The following is an 18,511-nucleotide window of genomic DNA, read 5'->3' on the forward strand; positions in this document are numbered from 1 at the left end:
AAGAGAGAATTCGGGTGGATTCTGCTGAAATGCATGGGAGAAACGTCTGGGCTAGGATGGCTAGCAATCCTATACACCCTCTGGGTTGGCTTCAAGTATGTCCTACTCAGAGTAAGCCCATTTAAATGAATAAGCCAATGTTAGTCATGCTTATTGACTTCAATGAGTCTGTTCTGAGCAGGACTTGAAATACTACCCACTTTTGCCAGAATAAATGTTAATGAAAATGGGATTGAAGAGAGAATTCTGGAGGCTTTTATTGAACTGCAGGGGCTCCTTGGAGAGGGGTGGCGGGAGATTTATTAAACTGTTTTCTGATGTTTGTCTCCGCAACTTCTGCATGCATTCCAAGTCCTTTGGGTGAGTGAGACTCAGCCTTATCTGCCATGGCAGCCAGACAACTGAAGAACCGGGAACAGGGCCAACGGCCAAGGAGAGGGAACATGACAGGAACATTTCTGACAGAGTCCCACTCCTCAAATGGGAAGAGGAAGTGAAGACAGATTGTTTTCTTAATCTCTTCCGAAACCCCCTAGCCTCCATCCCATGTTCTCAGGGGCTGTGGATGGGTGTCCAATGGTCCCGTGGGAATGTGCATCACAGGGGAGGGTTGGGCTCCGGCTGCGATGCTCCTTGGAGTCTGAACTTTTGTGTCTTACAGCGGGAAAGGGGCTCCGAAAGCAACAACTTCAGAGCTGAAACCTCTCCATGGAGCGGGGAAAGGGTGCTGTTTAACACACACACTCCGCGTTTCCATACCCGGTCGCTAGGGGGCGGCGGTGCCTCGACGCCGCTTGGTATCCTCACCGAGGACTAGTGACTTGACCTGGCGGCAGGATGGGCCAGGGCGTGGGGCCGGGACTTTGTGCCACGTCGCACCCTTCACTCGTGTTGACATTAGCTCCAGCCGCGTAAGCCGTCGGCCCTGAATTCTCTCACGCCCAAACCTCCCCTGCGAAAGCGCCATTCATTCGTAAAGCAAAGGGAACCGGGTGCCCGCGCGCAATAAATGTTGGAAAAGATGTCCAGCTTCCCTCTTGGCCTCCAGAGAGCTCAGGAGTCCCGGATTCCACCCCACCCACCACCCTCATGCCTATTTAGAGATCAGTGTAAATTCTGTTCATGCTGGACTTTCCTGCTTTTTACGCATGGGTTGCTACTAAGGGTGGGAGGGGCTTCAGATTCAAATTCATTCACTGGCTTTCGAATGAGTGAGGCTGACATGAAGCTCATAAAAAAAACTCGCTTCCTCCACTTCTCCTTTGAAATATACTCAGAGTCGCAAAGTGATTTCATGCTCTTTATTCAGCTCATAGTGGTGAGGAGGAATGAATAAATGTCCCCTCACAGTATCTGCTTTATATACATTATTTACACAATGGGCTGCACATGATTGGCTAATTCTGGAATTCTACTGTAAGCCAATCAGGTTGTGGATTCACTTCTATCTGGAGCAGGATTGGGTGGTTCCTGCCAACCAATCATACTGCTGCATTGTTCTAGGACCAATCAGACTGCTGCATTCTGAATCCTATTGTTCTAGGACCAATCAGACTGCTGCCTTTTGGATCCTATTGTTCTAGGACCAATCAGACTGCTACAGTTTGGATCCTATTCAACTCAGTACATAACACCCCTCCCCTCTAAGTTCCAGTCCTGCCCGGGAGGTCGCATTCATAGTCCTCAAGGTATGCCGGCGGCCTACGTGTGCGTTGTGGCCTGGGGTGTTCCCTGGTCCGGGCTCCGGGTTCTGGCTCGTGTTCCAAGGATGCTGGCTGTGATGTGGCTGTTTGGTCTGGTGCAACCGGCTCGCTCAGTCGTGGTTCTGGTTCCGGTGTCCTTTCGGCCTCACGGGTCCTCTCTGTATTTACTGATTCTGCCTCTCCTGCTGGCCCCTCCTGCTCTATGGGCCTCACTGCCCCGCTGTTCCCTTGGGACTCCTCTGACCTGTCCTCCTCCTGGTTTTCTCCCGGGAATCGTCGCCGTATCTGGTCGCAGTGGCGGCGCCAGCATTGCCCCCCATCCGTTAGCACCTCGTACGACACGGGGCCAGTGACCCTGGTGATTGTGGCGGGTACCCATGCTGGGCCTGCCCCAAAATTCTTTGCGTACACTGGGTCCTGGGCCTCGAAGGTCCGGGGGTTCCTGCCTTCCCCCACCACTACCTCATCCTGAGCTCTATCGGGGTGAAGGCGGTCCAATCTGATTGCAAGGCGCCGACCCATTAGTAGTTCAGCGGGGCTCCGGCCAGTCGTTGAGCTGGGGGTGCTGTGCTGTGCTAGAAGGAATGTGGCAAGGCGGTACTCCCAGTCCCCTTGCGTCATGCGGCGAAGGGTGTCCTTGGTGGTCCGCACCATGCGTTCTGCTTGGCCATTGGTGGCAGGGTGGAACGGCGCCGAACGGATGTGGCGGATGGCGTTCTGCGCTGTGAAGGTTTGGAATTCTCCTGACGTAAATGCAGTCCCGTTGTCTGAGACGAGAGTGTCAGGGAGCCCGTGGGTTGCAAACAGCCTGCGTAGTACCCGGATGGCTGCGGACGTGGAAGTGGACGGTACCAGTGCGACTTCCAGCCATTTGGTGTAGGAGTCCACCACTATGAAGAATGTTTTCCCCTGAAAGGGGCCAGCGAAATCCACATGCAGGCGTGACCATGGTGCTCGGGCGGACTCCCAGGACTGGACTGGGGCCCTTGGGGGATCTGGGCGGGATTCTTGGCAGGCCTGGCAGTGTTTGACCCAGGCCTCTATCTCTCCATCGATCCCCGGCCACCACACATAACTCCTGGCAAGGGCCTTCATTCTTACTACCCCTGGATGTGTCTCGTGTAGGGCTGTGAGGACCCTTTTGCAGAGGGGCTGGGGAACAACGACTCTGCTTCCCCATAACAGGCACCCCTTGTGGGCCGACAGTTCATGTTTGCGGGTTGTGTAGCCGGCGAATTCTGGCCCGGGGCTGCTGCTGGGCCATCCCCTCCACACCCAGTCCAGGACCCGGGAGATGACCCTATCTTTCTTGGAATGGTGTGCAACTTCTTGTGCCTGAATGGGGCGGTCGGGAAGCAGCTCCAGGCTCATAACCTCTTGTGCAGGTGCTGGGTCAGGGCCTGTTTCCGGTAGTGGTAGCCTGCTGAGGGCGTCCGCATGGCCCATCGCCTTCCCAGGTCGGTGAATCAGTGCATACTGGTAGCTGGCAAGGAAAATTGACCACCTGAGGACGCGAGGAGACAGCACTTGGGGGGTCTGCTTTTCGGGGGCAAACAAGCCAAGCAACGGCTTGTGGTCAGTCACCACGGTGAAGGGCCGCCCGTACAAGAAATCATGGAATTTTTTTACTCCCTTTACGATTGCCAGACCCTCCTTGTCGATTTGCGAGTAGTTCCGCTCGGTTGTGTTGAGTGTCTGGGAAAAGTACGCCACCGGTACCTCTCTTCCATCCGGGAGTTGGTGCCCCAGGACAGCTCCAATGCCATAGGGTGAGGCGTCGCATGCTAGCACCACCGGCAGCCTCTCGTCGAAGTGTGCCAAGACCGAGTTTGAGACAAGCAAGTCCTTGACTGCCTGGAATGCGGCCTCCTGGCGCTGGCCCCACACCCAAGGGGCCCGCTTGTCCAGGAGTCTGTGTAGGGGCTCCGCTACCGCCGCCTTGTGGGGAAGGAAGGAATGGTAAAAGTTCAATAGTCCCAAGAAGGCCTGAAGTTCAGTCTTGCTCTTGGGCGCTGGGGCATCACAAATGGCCCGTACCTTGTCCCCAGTCGGGTGGACCCCTTCTGCGTCCACCATAAATCCCAGAAAGTCCACCTGAGGCACTCCTAGTAGACATTTTTCCCGCTTCACCTTGAGACCCGCCGTCTGGAAACGGTGCAGAACGGTGCGGAGGCGGTCCTCAAACTCCTCTGGTGTGGGGCCGGCAATCAACACATCATCGAAGAAGGGGGTGACGCCAGGAATCCCTTTAAGGAGAGAGTCCATTATATTCTGGAATATGCCTGGTGCCACGCTGACACCGAATTGCAGCCGCTTTACCCTGAACGCTCCTCTGTGCGTCACAATCGTCTGTGCCTCTGCTGTGGCCTCATCTACTGGCAGCTGTTGATATGCTTGGGCCAAGTCCAGCTTGCCAAAAATTTTCGACCCAGCCAGGGTGGCAAGGACATGGCTGACCACTGGCACTGGGTATGCGTGGGCCGTGAGGGCCTTGTTTATGGTACATTTGTAGTCTGCGCAGATGCGGACCGAACCATTAGGCTTGACGGGTGTGACGATTGGGGTTTCCCAGGGAGCATTAGGCACCGGCTCCAGCACTCCTTGCTCTACGAGTCGGTCCAATTCCTCGTCTATACGGGGTTTCAAGGCGAACGGGACCCGGCGGGCCTTGAGCCTGACCGGTCGTACTGCGGGGTCAAGCTGTAGCGCAATGGGGGGGCCCGTATACTGTCCCAATTTCCCATCGAAAACCCCTGGAAATTCCTTGCATATGGCGTCCACGTCCACTTGTAAGCTAGTGTGGTTCACCCCGGTGACAGCTAGCCCCAGTGGTCCAAACCATGCCAATCCCAGTAAGCTAATGTAGGGGCCCTTGACCACAAGCAAGTCCAGTTGCCGCGTCCGCCCTCGGTATTGCACCCTGAAGGTCCCCACCCCCATTGTGGGGACCTTACGTTTCTGGAAGTCCCGGAGGGTGAATGGGGCCGGCCTGAGTTTGGGACCCCCAGTGGGACACAGTTTCCTTAAGGTCCTTGCCGAGATTATGGATAGAGTTGAACCCGTGTCAAGCTCCATGCGGCATGGGGCCCCCTCTATCTGTACCTCTACATAAATTTTCTCTACGTTGGGGTGGGGCAACTGGTATACCTGGAAGTCCGTGAGCTCCGTCGAGTTGCCTTGGTGCGTTGGGCCCCGGGACCTGGGGCTCTTGGATTGGTCATCTGATGCCTGGTGTCGGGTGGGCCGAGCCCGACACACCCGGGCGATGTGTCCCGATTTTCTGCACTGCCTGCACTCTGCGTTGCGGAAACGGCAGGTCCTCCTCTCGTGACTCTCCCCGCAGCTTGCGCAGTTCCCTCCTTCTCGTCGAGGCAGCTGTGGTCTGTGCGCTGCTTGAGTGCGCTGCTGTACTCGGTGCACCTCCTCCCTGTCGGATCCTGAGTCGTCGGTGAGGTCTTCATGGTGGACCCTCGGTTGGGATGGCAGGCTCGGCCGTGCCTCTTGGGTCGACCTCTCGGCAGCTTCTGTTGCCAGGGCCTCCTCCAGAGCGACCTGGAACGTTAGGTCCTTCTTAGCGTAGAGGCGCCGTTGCAGCTTCTCATCCTTCAGGCCACCGACGAGGCGGTCACGAAGCATGTTCTCCAGCTCTGAGAAGTTGCAGAACCGGGCGGCTTGGCGGAGAGAGGTCACAAACCCAGTTATGGTTTCCCCAGGGGCTTGCCGCTTTGCGTAGAAGGCATTTCGACGAGCCACCACTGAGGGCTGCGGCGAAAAGTGCCCCTTCAGCTGTTCCATTATTGTTTTGTATGGAACAGTAGCGACGTCTTCAGGCGCAAGGAGAGCCCGGGCGATTTCAAACGTCTCCTCTCCGCAGACGCTGAAGAATATCGCCCTCTTCTTGGCGTCTTCTTCGTCGGTGACCCCTTTGGCTTCTAGGAGGAAGGTGAAACGGGAGGCGTACGCTTCCCAGTCTCCAGATGCTGGGTTGAATGGCGAGAAGCTGCTGTTGGCTGCCATTCTGAGTTCCTTGTGCCCCGGAGCTGAAGCCTGGATACACGGTGCGAGGCAGCGGTGCGGCAGTTGGCAGTGCTGCGGTGCTGTGTGTGGCAGTCAGCTCAGCGGGATCCCACCTTCGTCGCCAGTGAAATATACTCAGAGTCGCAAAGTGATTTCATGCTCTTTATTCAGCTCATAGTGGTGAGGAGGAATGAATAAATGTCCCCTCACAGTATCTGCTTTATATACATTATTTACACAATGGGCTGCACATGATTGGCTAATTCTGGAATTCTACTGTAAGCCAATCAGGTTGTGGATTCACTTCTATCTGGAGCAGGATTGGGTGGTTCCTGCCAACCAATCATACTGCTGCATTGTTCTAGGACCAATCAGACTGCTGCATTCTGAATCCTATTGTTCTAGGACCAATCAGACTGCTGCCTTTTGGATCCTATTGTTCTAGGACCAATCAGACTGCTACAGTTTGGATCCTATTCAACTCAGTACATAACACCCTTGGAAAACGGCTCCTTAAATCGGCAGCCACGAATTATACCCTTCCTTTTAAAAAATATAAATTCCCATGGCGGGAAGACTCTGTCTCCCATTTAACCCAACTCTTCGGGCAGCAGTGATCTCGAGCTATAGCACCTGAATTTCCTGGAAAGGAAACACGCCCATTTGCAGACGCAAAAGAGAGAAAACGAAACCATCTCTCTCTTCCGGGCGAGGCAGCAGCCATGGCTGCTTCTGGGGGTCCCGAGCAGGATCTCTGAGAGGAAGTTACTTGCCCCATCTGCCTGGAGTGTTTCAGGGATCCGGTGATCATCCCGGAGTGCGGGCACAACTTCTGCCGATCCTGCCTGATCCAGTGCTGGGGGGAATCCGAGGGAGAGGCTTCCTGCCCTCAGTGCAGGGAAATCATTCAGCACAGGAACCTCATCCCCAATCGGCCGCTGGCAAATGTTTTGGAAAAACTTACACTCGGGAAACTCCGTCTTCATGGGGGAAAGGGGGCCGAAGGAAAGGGGAAGATCTGCGAGAAGCACCAGGAGCCCCTGAAGCTCTTCTGCAAGGAGGACGAAAGCCCCATCTGTGTCGTGTGTATTGCGTCCAAGGAGCACAAAAGCCACGAGGCGATTCTTCTGGAAGAGGCTTTCGAGGAGTACAAGGTAAGAAATCTCTCTGGATTTCCTTTGGGTTTGATGAGGGCGAAATAGCTACAGAGAAGGGGGTTTTGCAGGACAATGTTTTAATATATTCTCCCCCTCCTGCAGACAAAGAGTCTCTTGTCAGTAAACTTCTGAAACTCTGTTCAATTTATTTTTACCGTTCTGGGGATTACAGTGCCCCTAATGTCCCCCTGCAGGAGAAACTCACCCCCAGTTCATCCTCTGGAAGCAGCTCCCTTAGGAAAGGGCTGGAGGGAGGAGCAATGGAGGTGGCAGGGATAGAATCACAGAATGGTGGAGTTGGAAGGGACCCTGAGGGCCATCTAGTCCAACCCCCCGCAATGCAGGAATTCTGCCCACAGCCGTCCCTGGTTGGGCTCCAACCACCAACCTTCTGGTTGACAGCCAGACACACTGACCCATTGCGCCACAGGCTCCCAGGATGACGAAGGCAAAGACCACAGTCTTTGGGGCAGGGAGCAAGCATCTGATTCAACTTTCCTGTTATTATGAATACTAAAACTCCAACAAAGAAAAACAACAACCAAAGTTTGATTTTCTTTTCTTTTCAGGGACAGATAAGCAGCTGCCTAGACAATGTGAAGAAGGAGAGAGAGAAAATTCTGGAATTTAAAGCGGGCACAGAAAAGGAAAGTCAAGACCTGCTTGTAAGCATTATTTTTATTTAAGGTGAAAAATGTTATGCAGTAGTACCTCGTGTTACACAACCCTCTGGTTATGTAAACTTCAGGATGCGAACATGGCAAACCCAGAAGTATTTTTCTGGGTTTCACTGCGCGCATGCGCAGAAGCGGCCTATCACGCACATGCGCAGAACAGGCACCTCCAGTTGCTGAAACTTTGAGATCCGGCTGGAGCTCCGGAATGGATCCCATCCGCAACCCGGAGGTAATACTGTAGTATAATATCTGGGGAAAAATGAAGATGGAATACAGAAAGAAGTTTACAGTATTTTTGAACAGTCTGATCACACACAGGGCATGAAAGACCATTTGAAGGTGGGGGTGGGCTTGTAAATTTTTATGAAACTCTTTTCCTGCTGGAGTGATCTCTCTAAAATGGCAGACATGCCCTTCCAAGTGAATTCTAATAACTGGTCTCTTCATCCTGCAGTATTATGCCTAATATTGGCCTGGTTTTCTCCTCCTCTTTCTCTTTTTGCTGGTGCAGAAGCAAACAAAATCAAAATCTGGGAAAATAAATATGAAATACAGAAAGAGGTTTATTTTTGAATGGTCTGATCTCCCACAGAGCCTGAAAGACCATTTAAAGGAGGGGTTGGGCTTGCAAGTTTTTACGAAGCTCTTTCTCTGCTGAATATGTCAGAAGTGGCCTTCCAAGGGAATTGGGATAACTGGCCTCTTTATCCTGCAAGAGCAGACTAGATGCCTGATATTGGCCCACTGTTCTCTTTTTTCAATCGCTTTGCTGCAGAAACAAACAGGTGCAGAGAGGGAAAAGATGGTGGCTGAGTTCAGGCGACTGCACCAGTTTCTGGAAGAACAGGAGAAACGTATTCTGGCCCAGATGGCAGAAGTGGAGAAGGAGATTGCAGCCAAAAGGGAGGCGCACCTGGCCAGACTCTCCAGGGAACTCTCCTCTCTTGACAGCCTCATCCGGGAGATGGAGGAGAAGCTTCAGGAACCAGCGAGTGAACTCCTTCAGGTGAGGCCTCATCCTGATGTGACAGGGTGGAGTGTGCTGCTTCAGACTACAGGCATTTCTTAGTCCTTCCCCACATAAAAATACTGTTGTCAGAGGAACAAGCAGTACATGACATAGCAGCTAACTCCGAGAGGCCAAGGTCCCTTAGACTGCCCAATAAAATATTTGAGGGGGCCAGCCCCCCCCCCCACCAATAATGGGCATTTCTATTGAAATGGGGTTTGTGTGCTGCATCTTGTGATTGATTATGTGGGGCGTAGCTTACCTGCCCACCCCCCAATATCTTCTTCAAGTTGTCACTAGATCAAAGCACAGGCCCTTTCTGTCCTGCTTCCTGTTCTTTCATTGGCCAACCAGAGGTCTCAGGGAAGCCCACAAGCCAATAGGGCTCTGTATTCAATTAACCTTTACTCAGAGTAGACTATCTTAGGTCCATTCATTTCAGTGTGCCTGAGTAAAAGCGAGTTGAAAACAACCGACACAGGCATTCCAAATTGGCACTGCAACATCTTTTCATTCAGATGCTGTCTTGTGTCCAGCCAGAGAGGGGGTGACCTATTATTATTATTATTATTATTATTATTATTATTATTAAAATAAGTTTGTGTACCACCCAATACCCACAGGTCTCAGGGTGGTTCATAGGATATGATTGAGTGCGGGATGTACATAGCAGTGAACCGATTAGTTGCATGTGAACACGGAACCAGCATGCGCTGCAGGGCAAAATGGCAAATCAGGGAGGTGGGATTGAATCTCTCCGGTGTTTGGGTGACTTGGTCAAAAGAGAAGAAAGGGGCCTTTTATTAGTCATCACTGGAATGGCTGACTTTTGCCATCTGATGGTTATTCCAAAATTATATGGCGCTGTGTATTTTATTGGGGGTCTTTTGTTTTGTGCTTGGCTAACCTCTCTCTGCTTCAGCTGCTTAGTATAACTGACCGCAGGGCTCTCTGCAGAAATGGCTCCACGGATATATTTTTCTTTCCTTCTTTCCAGGATATCAGAAGCTTCTTGCAGAGGTAAGTGATGGAAATCTACTGCTTTAAGATAATGTACAGTGGTACCTCGGGTTACATGCACTTCAGGTTACATACGCTTCAGGTTACAGACTCCGCTAACTCAGAAATAGTACCTCAGGTTAAGAACTTTGCTTCAGGATGAGAACAGAAATTGGGCTCTGGTGGCGCAGCTGCAGCAGGGGGCCCATTAGCTAAAGTGGTGCTTCAGGTTAAGAACAGTTTCAGGTTAAGGATGGACCTCCAGAACGAATTAAGTACTTAACCCGAGGTACCACTGTATTGGGAAAGTTCCTGTTTAACAAGTGAGAAACTCACTCTCCAGTTCCTCCTTCCGGAGATAGCTTAGGACTCCACCGTCCATTTCACAAAATCACAGACAAAAGTAGAGACATATTTTTGTGGTAGTTTGTTGCTACAATCACAGACAGGAAGCCGTTCCCCATTGCATATTTCTGAAGGTCCATTTCTGTGATGGATTCATTTACTCTGCAACTGATACAAAAAAGGGGGACACCCCAAAGGTGCTTGTAAATATCTTCACTATAACTTACCCTTAAATATTCAGTGTATTTCAGGCTCCTGCAGTTTCTTCCTCAGCCATAAGAAGGTGAGAAAGGGCCCTGCTGGATCAGGCCAGTGGTCCATCTAGTCCAGCATCCTGTTTTCACAGTGACTAACCAGAAGCCAGTGGGAAACCAGTGGGCAGGATCTGAGCCCCAGAGGACACTCTGCTCTGGTGGTTTCAGCAACTGGAGTTCAGAGGCACCACTGCCTTTGACTCAGCCAACGTGAAGAGTAGCCGCTGAGAGCCTTCTCCCCCAAACACCTACAACATGTTCAAAAATTCAAGAATTTTGAAAATCTTCCATGTTTAGAAAATACTGCTTTAATTTCTAATATTTTCTCCATTTTTAAAATATAACCACTGTGCTAAAATACATTTATAATGTTAATTGCAAAAGCCATTCTAAAGCATTCTGAACTTCCTTATATTTCAGAAATGCACATACCAGATCTATTTTGTTTTCCTCATTAATCACTTGAAATGCTTCACTAAAACTGGTGTAGTCCTAAAATCTCTGCATAAGGACCCAATATGGTTCACTTTTCTTAAAAAAATAATAATGGGTATATATCAGCTTCTTTATCTTCAATCTCCTATTCATATATTTCATTCAAAATTCAAAAGCAGGTGTATTTCGGTTTTCCTTCAACTTCTTAGATGCTTTCTAGATCCACACGTCAGCTAGATGCTCCTTTTTGCCGTAGGAAAACCCTGCTCCCAAGTCTTCATGATATTTCCATGGTGCATTTATCATCAGGATGAGACACCTGTCTTCTCAGAAAGCTCCTTGCATTGGAAGGATGGTGGCTTCACTTTGTTCTCCTCCTCCCAGGTCTCAGGAGAAGGAGAAATAAAAGAATCCTCCTGTGGCTTTTCCTCCTGCCCTGAAGTGGAGGATCTGGGACTTCAAAGATATAAATCCCTTCCTGAAGGGTGTCATGAAGAAATTCAGAGGTAGTAAAGATGGGTTGAAAATATTTTGTACTGGATATTTAGAATTGTTCATGAAAGACTCCAGCTCATTAGCAGTGCTAGGAAAATGGAATGTTTATTTATTTATTCTTTTCAATATCTAGAAGTCACACTTTCCTATGTAGATGACTCACAACTGATTTTCCTTAGGCAATTGAAAGGGGATGGTAAAGGGAGTCATGAAGAAATTCAGAGGTAGTAAAGAAGGGCTGAAGGGGACGCGGGTGGCGCTGTGGGTTAAACCACAGAGCCTAGGGCTTGCTGATCAGAAGGTTGGCAGTTCAAATCCCCGCAATGGGGTGAGCTCCCGTTGCTCAGTCCCTGCTCCTGCCCACCTAGCAGTTTGAAAGCACGCCAAAGTGCAAGTAGGTACCGCTCTGGCGGGAAGGTAAACGGCGTTTCCATGTGCTGCTCTGGTTTGCCAGAAGTGGCTTAGTCATTCTGGCCACATGACTGTTGGGATACTGCCAGGCAGATAAAGCCCATCATGACTCCATGTCGCCTCCGGACGATCCATCGATCTCCCGTAGATACAGTATCAGCAATTAGCGACACGAGCCCCAGAAATAGTTTCCCACATTCCAGAGCTCTTGCACGCTCTATCAGCAGAGTTCGCACAGCGAAAGACGCACTCAGGAGAGCATATTTACAAGTTTATTCAGCGTTGGTCAGAACAAAGAAAAAACATGACTGCCTGCTTCAGTGTCTCAGACACAGAGAGAGAAACGAAAGCAAGAGACAAAACATAAACTTCCTGTGAACAGGAAATACGCAGACTCTGTGACTCACAAAGCCTGCTCCCTTTTAAGGTGAAACGGAAATATCCTAAGCCCAAGCCAGGGAAAAGCATTACTTTACTGCTGTACGCCGGCTCCCTCAGCCAGTAAAGCGAGATGAGAACTGCAACCCCAGAGTCGGCTACGACTGGACCTAATGGTCAGGGGTCCCTTTACCTTTACCTTAAAGAAGGGCTGAAAGTACTTTGTACTGGATGTTTAGAAGTGTTCATGACAGGCCCCAGGTCATACGGAATATTAGCCATGCCTGGAAAATAGAAGGCTTATTTATTTATTCTCTTTCAATATCTAGAAACCACACTTTGCTATGTAGATGACTCACAACTGATTTTATTTAGGCAATTGAAAGAGGAGGATAAACCCTTCTTGCTGGGCTCTGGAAGCTCCTGCGAGATCTTGGGGGAGCCTCCCAGATTCCAGTCAGCAAGGTAAAGGGCTTGAAAGCTCTTGCCATGAAGGGTTTGGCCACCGTGCAAATCGCTTTTAAGACCTTACTTGGTTCTGAGAGGCTCCTGCGAGATCTCAAGGGACCGTTTTGAGATCTCTGATGGCAGGGGTGATTCCAGGAGTCATTCTGACTTTGCACGATCTGCCTTTATGCACAATCTTCAGGAATGTAAGCCTCCCTCAAGTGGTGAGTGTCTGTAAAAAGTTGTACTTGAACTCTTCACATCTCTCAGCCAGGCTTTGGGTGCTTTCACACATCTCACTTTTGGGGCATTTCTCCTGTTCCTTTGGCCCTGAGATTGATGTAAGGGGGGCAGAAGGAGAGAGGAGGGCTGTCCAGGAGCCAGCCAGGAGCAGAGGGGACTGGGGTTGAGGCCTCCCGTCCTGGAACAGGGGTGTCTGGGCCTTGTTGTTGATGGGGAGATCTTCTGGGGGTCCTGCTCCTCCTCCCAAGATTTGGGCAGGACTGACCTTTGACATCACCCCTGCCCTGGTTATGCAGGGATAGCCAGTATGGAGACCTTCAAATAGTTTTAACTACAACTCCCATAATCTCCAGCTGGTGTGGCCAGTGGTTAGGGAGGATGGGACTTGTAGTCCACAACACCTGGCTACAATCTCATGAGCTCATATTGTTCATTCCAGGTTTGTTGTCTGAATGATGGTGTGATGCTAAATCTCTGTTCCCTTTTCTCTCCCAGACACTGTGGAATATGGACTTCAGCTGCGAAAAGGTACATTTCCGGGTGAAGCACAGACACTAATTAGGGAGAGATGGGATCCGCATCTCAAAAGACCAGGCCACTGCACCTCTTCCGTCCATGCCGTATTTTCCCTTATTTCCCAGAGGCATCTGTTCCGTGAGAGCAGCTTGCTGGGCTACAGGGGCTCATGGCCTGATCCTGCAGACTCTTAGGAAGCCCACAGCCCAGGATGGCTGGCTTTTCTGTGCCGAATCTCAATAAGACACAGGGGTGGTGTGAAGCCAAAGGCTCCCGGCACATGAGGGGGAAATATCCCTTTGAGCCATACAAGATCCCCACCCCTTTTATGTAAGAGTGGGAAATGCATGAACACAAATAGCTCAGAAAATGGCTGCAACAACCTTTGGGGGCTAGAAGGTGAATGGGTTCTGGTGTCAGTGGAGGGAGCTGGGGGCTGCCTGAGTGTGAACTGCAGTGGTTCAGCGTCCCTGCAAGATTGGGGGTCTTCCCTCAGCTTTTGTATTGGAGGGGAGACATGACTTCTCTGCTAAAACAAGAGAAAGTTGAGTAAACCTAAAAGAGCAGGGCAGAATTACACCACAGACCAGGGGAAAAGGCTCAATGGCAAGATAGAAGTCCAGTCTGGCCTGATTCTGGACACCACAAAAAGGGAATCATAAGAGCTGGAAAAGATGTAAAAATGGCAGCATAAAGGAAACTCTTATTTACCTTTAAAATCATATTCTGGGATTCTTTTAGAAAACACTTAGTAAAATACATAAAAGTTAATCAATACAATAAACTAGAAAAACACATTACATTTAACAAAACAAAAAACTAATAGCAGCACTGGCAACATCCAATATCCCACATAATTTCCAAAGTGCAAAAGTGTGTTTTTAAAAAGAAATCACTTGATTACTTTCCGTAACGTGGCAGGGGTAGGGAGGACTGCAGAGCAGATCTTCTTTCTAATGTCCACCAGCCTGACCAATTTTTAAATTGGTTTCTCGTGATGCTTCCACTGCCCCCCTTTTCCATAAATGTGAGGAACAGTGAAGAAAAAGATGAATTATATAGCCAAATCAGGTCTGGGGAGCCAGGATGGGGTCTTTGCATTGAAGGTGACAAATGTGTGTGTGTGTGTGTGTGTGAATGCATTAACGATTAACACAATTCATAGGAAAAGAAAGCCATTCATATCAACGATGTAATAGAACCATCAATATTCTGCGTTGCTCTAACCAAACTGCAAGCTAAAATTGAGTTTGTTCTTGGCTAACTGCTTATAGTTTTCCTGGGGGAAACAAACCATAGGCCCAAACACCTGCCAGGGACTACTGCATTGCACTGCAGAACATGGAATGGAGTCCCTCAGATGGTGGTAGACTCTTCATCTTTGGAGGTTTTTAAGCAGAGGTTGGGTGGCCCCCTGTCGTGCATGCTTTAGTTGGGATCCCTACATAGCAGGGGGTTGGACTAGAGGACCCTTCTGCCATGAACTGTGGGTTTGGCCTTAGACAAGCCACTGTCTCTCAGCTTCAGTCCTCCCATCTGAAAAATGGCCATAGTAAGATTGACTTAACTTACTGGGAACTTGCAAGGGTTCTATGTAGAGAATGTGTGTTAAGTACTTCAAACACTTGAAAGAACTGCAAATATTTCAAGAATCATTAAGAACCTGTCTTGAATGCAGAGCCATGGAGACCCTGTTCATTTCAGAGCGGATGCTATTTCTGTCATGTACCTAAAACAGAGTCAGCTTCCCCGTTGACGTCGTTTCTCTTCTCTTTCCTCCTCTGCCCCCACAGAAAACGTAACTTTGGATCCAGACACAGCAAATCCTTACCTCATCCTGTCTGAGGATCGAAAGAGTGTGAGAGATGGAGAAGTGCGTAGACGCCTGCCGAACAACCCTGAGAGATTTGACACACATGGCGATGTGCTGGGATGTGAGGGTTTCACATCAGGCAGACATTTCTGGGAGGTCATTGTGGGAAGAGAGGAGGGGTGGGGGTGGCCAGAAAGTCTGTGAAGAGGAAGGGTGATTTAGGTTTTGATACTACGGAAGGGATCTGGGGTTTGGGGAAGTGGGACGGTGGGTACAAGTTATGCTCCCCCTATGAGGACCCTGTTCCAAGTGAGGAGCCTGAGAGGATCCGAGTGACCCTGAACTGTGAAGGGAGACGGGTGTCCTTTTACGATGCAGATACAGCAGCCCTTCTCCATGCAGATACAGCAGCCCCCTTCTCAGGAGAGACCCTCCAGCCCTACTTTTATGTGAGCGAGAAAGCGAACCTGAGACTCTCTTGACTGAAGGTGCAGACAGACAAGCATATATTCACTGTCATCATGGCACATTCAGTCTCCTCTTCAGGACTGAGCTGACAGGCACTTCAGGAGAAATCATATTTGCAGAACGGTGATTGGCCATCCCTTGTGTCAATCATGATGCAACTCTCCCTTCTCAGGCCAGCTTTGTAAATGACACTGATTGATTGGGTCCCCTGTCAGTCCCCAAACTTGCCTGTTTTCTCTCCCTTGGGAATAGGCTACTTCTGTCAGTGCAGGAGGTGCAAAGGGGGAAAGAAGCAAGAAAATAATTTAGGAAACAACAGCAACACCCCCCCCTGCAATATTCCTGTTTTGATGTTCTCTCTCCAACCTCCAACTTGAGTTTTCTAGAGACAATACCATCATCTTTTATGAATAAAACCAGAATTATGCACGGGCATCACTTAAAACCTTCCTCAGCCTCAATCCCTTTCTCAGATTCCCTTTCCTTCCCCAAAACCTCCACTGACCATGAATGGAAGTTCCAAAATCCCCCCCCCTTTTTTTTTCTTTTTTTTTTGCTGCTACTCAGGGAAGCTTATGTGGCAATATAGCAAAATCAGAGACCTGTTTGCTAGTCGGTCCAGAACGCACAACTTACTTGTGTGATTGCAGCCTGGAGCACTTTGTCTAAACAAATAAATAAATAAATAAATAGAAAGAGGGTGAGAGATGGGAAAACCTCTTGGAAGGGACTGTGTGAGATCTCACAAGAGTCTCCAAAGCCCAGAAGGCAATTGGGGGGGGGCGCTTTGGCAGTGGGAGAAAGGGTTTCTAAGTCCACCTTGCTTACTGGTCTCTACAAAGGTTGCATAAAGCTCTCAAGATCTCTGGCTTCGGACACGTAGGGATGGTTGCTTGGGGCGCATTTTCAGGGGTCTTCCTGACTTATCCAATATTGCTTTTGCATTCTGACCCCAGAAACATAATCCCCCCACAGGTTTTGGGCCTTGATGTAACAAAATCCCCTCTGACAGTGAAGAGCCTCTGTCAGAAGTTCTGAGGAGAGAACAGTGACAATCTAGAGGATTTTGGGGAGTGGGTTTTCCCCCTGTAAATTCCCATGTATACAATTATATTCTCCAAGGTGCTTTGTAGTGAACAGTCAGATACTTATCTGTATTTTTAGAGATCACCTCTTCTTTTTTTGTTTATACAGTGGTACCTCAGGTTACAGATGCTTCAGGTTACAGACTCCGCTAACCCAGAAATAGTACCTCGGGTTAAGAACTTTCCTTCAGGATGAGAACAGAAATCGTGTGGTGGCAGCAGGAGGCCCCATTAGCTAAAGTGGTGCTTCAGGTTAAGAACTGTTTCAGGTTAAGAACAGACCTCCAGAATGAATTAAGTTCTTAACCAGAGGTACCACTATGTGTGTGTGTGTGTGTGTGTGTGTGTGTAAAATTTTGCAGCACAGGCACACACATTCATACAACTAAACATAAAAGTAGTAAAAGACAAGGTAAAAAGACATTAAAAGATAAAAGATAAGAATACTAGTGAAAAGAATAAGCAATATCAGCATAGCATACAAAAACTCATACAATACAAATAATAAACTATTGCTCCAGAAGCGGTTTAGTCCTGCTGGCCCCATGACCCAGAAAGCTGTCTGTGGACAAATGCTGTCTCTCCCGGCCTGAAAGGAAGATGAGTGCCGCAACCCCATACTTGCCTTTGACTGGACTTAACCATCCAGGGGTCCCTTACCTTACCTTACCTTTACCTTTTTATATTTCAATTATTTTCTTCCAGTTGACTTCCTTCATCCTCAGCACAGTTGCATTTTCATTTTTGATAAATTGTTTCCTCCTTTTTGTATATTTTTTACCCATCTTTATTTTTGTTTTTATTTTTTATTTGAGGGCACTGCTTTTTAAGGTAATCCCTGTATTTTCCCCATTCTTTTTGAAATTTTTGTTTGGGCTGCCCCCTAATTGCATCTGTCATTCTAGCCAATTCTATATAATCAAATAATTTATCTTGCCATTCTTTTCTTGTTGGTGTTATTTCTTTTTTCCAATATTTAGCAATTAATGTTTTCGCAGCTGTAGTACCATAAAGGAATATTTTCTTATTTTCTCTGGCTATATTCGTATCTAATATCCCCAATAAAAAAGCTTCTGTTTTCTTAACAAAGTTTTCTTTAAACATTTTCTTTAGCTCTTCGTATACCATGTCCCAAAAGCTTCCAATTTTGTCACATGTCCACCACACATGTAGTAGTGTCCCCTCTACAGTGGTACCTCGGGTTTAGTACTTAATTCGTTCCGGAGGTCCGTTCTTAACCTGAAACTGTTCTTAACCTGAAGCATCACTTTAGCTAATGGGGCTAACCCAAGGTACCACTGTACAAATTTAAATCAGGTAATGCCAATCCACCCCTATTTTTTTATCTATTAAAAGTTTATACTGCCAAATAAATTTTTTTATACTGCCAAATAAACTTTGATAGATCTTTTTGCCAAGATTTAAATCCCACCCCTCCAATGATTGGTATCATTTGAAATAAGAACATCATTTTAGGCAACACTTTCATTTTCACAACTGATATCCTGCCACACATTGCTTATCTTAACTACAAATTTCCAAATCTCTCTTGAATTATTTCCATATTTTTATATACCGTATTTTTTGCTCTATAACACGCACCTGACCATAACACGCACGTAGTTTTTAGAGGAGGAAAACAAGAAAAAAAATATTCTAAACGAAACAGTGGATGTATGAGTTTTGTGGTTCATGCTGTGGCCACAGACATGTGATCTGACAGTGAGTTTGGAGTAGCCTAATGCAAAAATCCTGAGGATCCATGTGGATCTGTGCTTTGTAACCACATTTTAAGTGGGGAGGGAAGGAAAAGCACTCAAGGGACAAGGAGTACGCGTGGGGTGTGTGGAGAAGGATGCTGCTAATAATGAAGAAGAGGGGTTTAAGGGGAGAAGAAGCATGCGTGGGGTGGGTGGAGAAGGATGCTGCTAATAATGAAGAAGAGGGATATAAGGGGAGAAGGCTCCTTTCCCACTTTGCTCCTTTAAAGCAAGCAGGCTCTGCTTTTCTCCCTCCTCCCCGCTCATCCCTGGCTTAGCGAGCTGAAAAACTTTGCTGC

At 48.5% G+C, this 18,511-nt stretch overlaps 1 long non-coding RNA gene and 1 pseudogene across 2 annotated transcripts in view; one reads left to right on the forward strand and one right to left on the reverse strand.

Annotated features, from left to right (window-relative positions):
* Positions 1 to 18,511, reverse strand: part of LOC308470238 — a 118,596-nt gene that overhangs the window by 25,945 nt on the left and 74,140 nt on the right. The gene's annotated exons all lie outside the window — the stretch shown is intronic.
* Positions 6,443 to 17,958, forward strand: LOC308469816 (zinc finger protein RFP-like; annotated as a pseudogene). Its single transcript, XR_013991597.1, has 7 exons — positions 6,443 to 6,874; positions 7,447 to 7,542; positions 8,330 to 8,560; positions 9,561 to 9,583; positions 10,981 to 11,102; positions 13,066 to 13,098; positions 14,880 to 17,958. The product of XR_013991597.1 is annotated as a zinc finger protein RFP-like (transcript).

This window comes from Podarcis pityusensis (assembly GCF_964106645.2).
Source record: "Podarcis pityusensis genome assembly, chromosome: 2".
NCBI classification, from domain to species: domain Eukaryota; kingdom Metazoa; phylum Chordata; class Lepidosauria; order Squamata; family Lacertidae; genus Podarcis; species Podarcis pityusensis.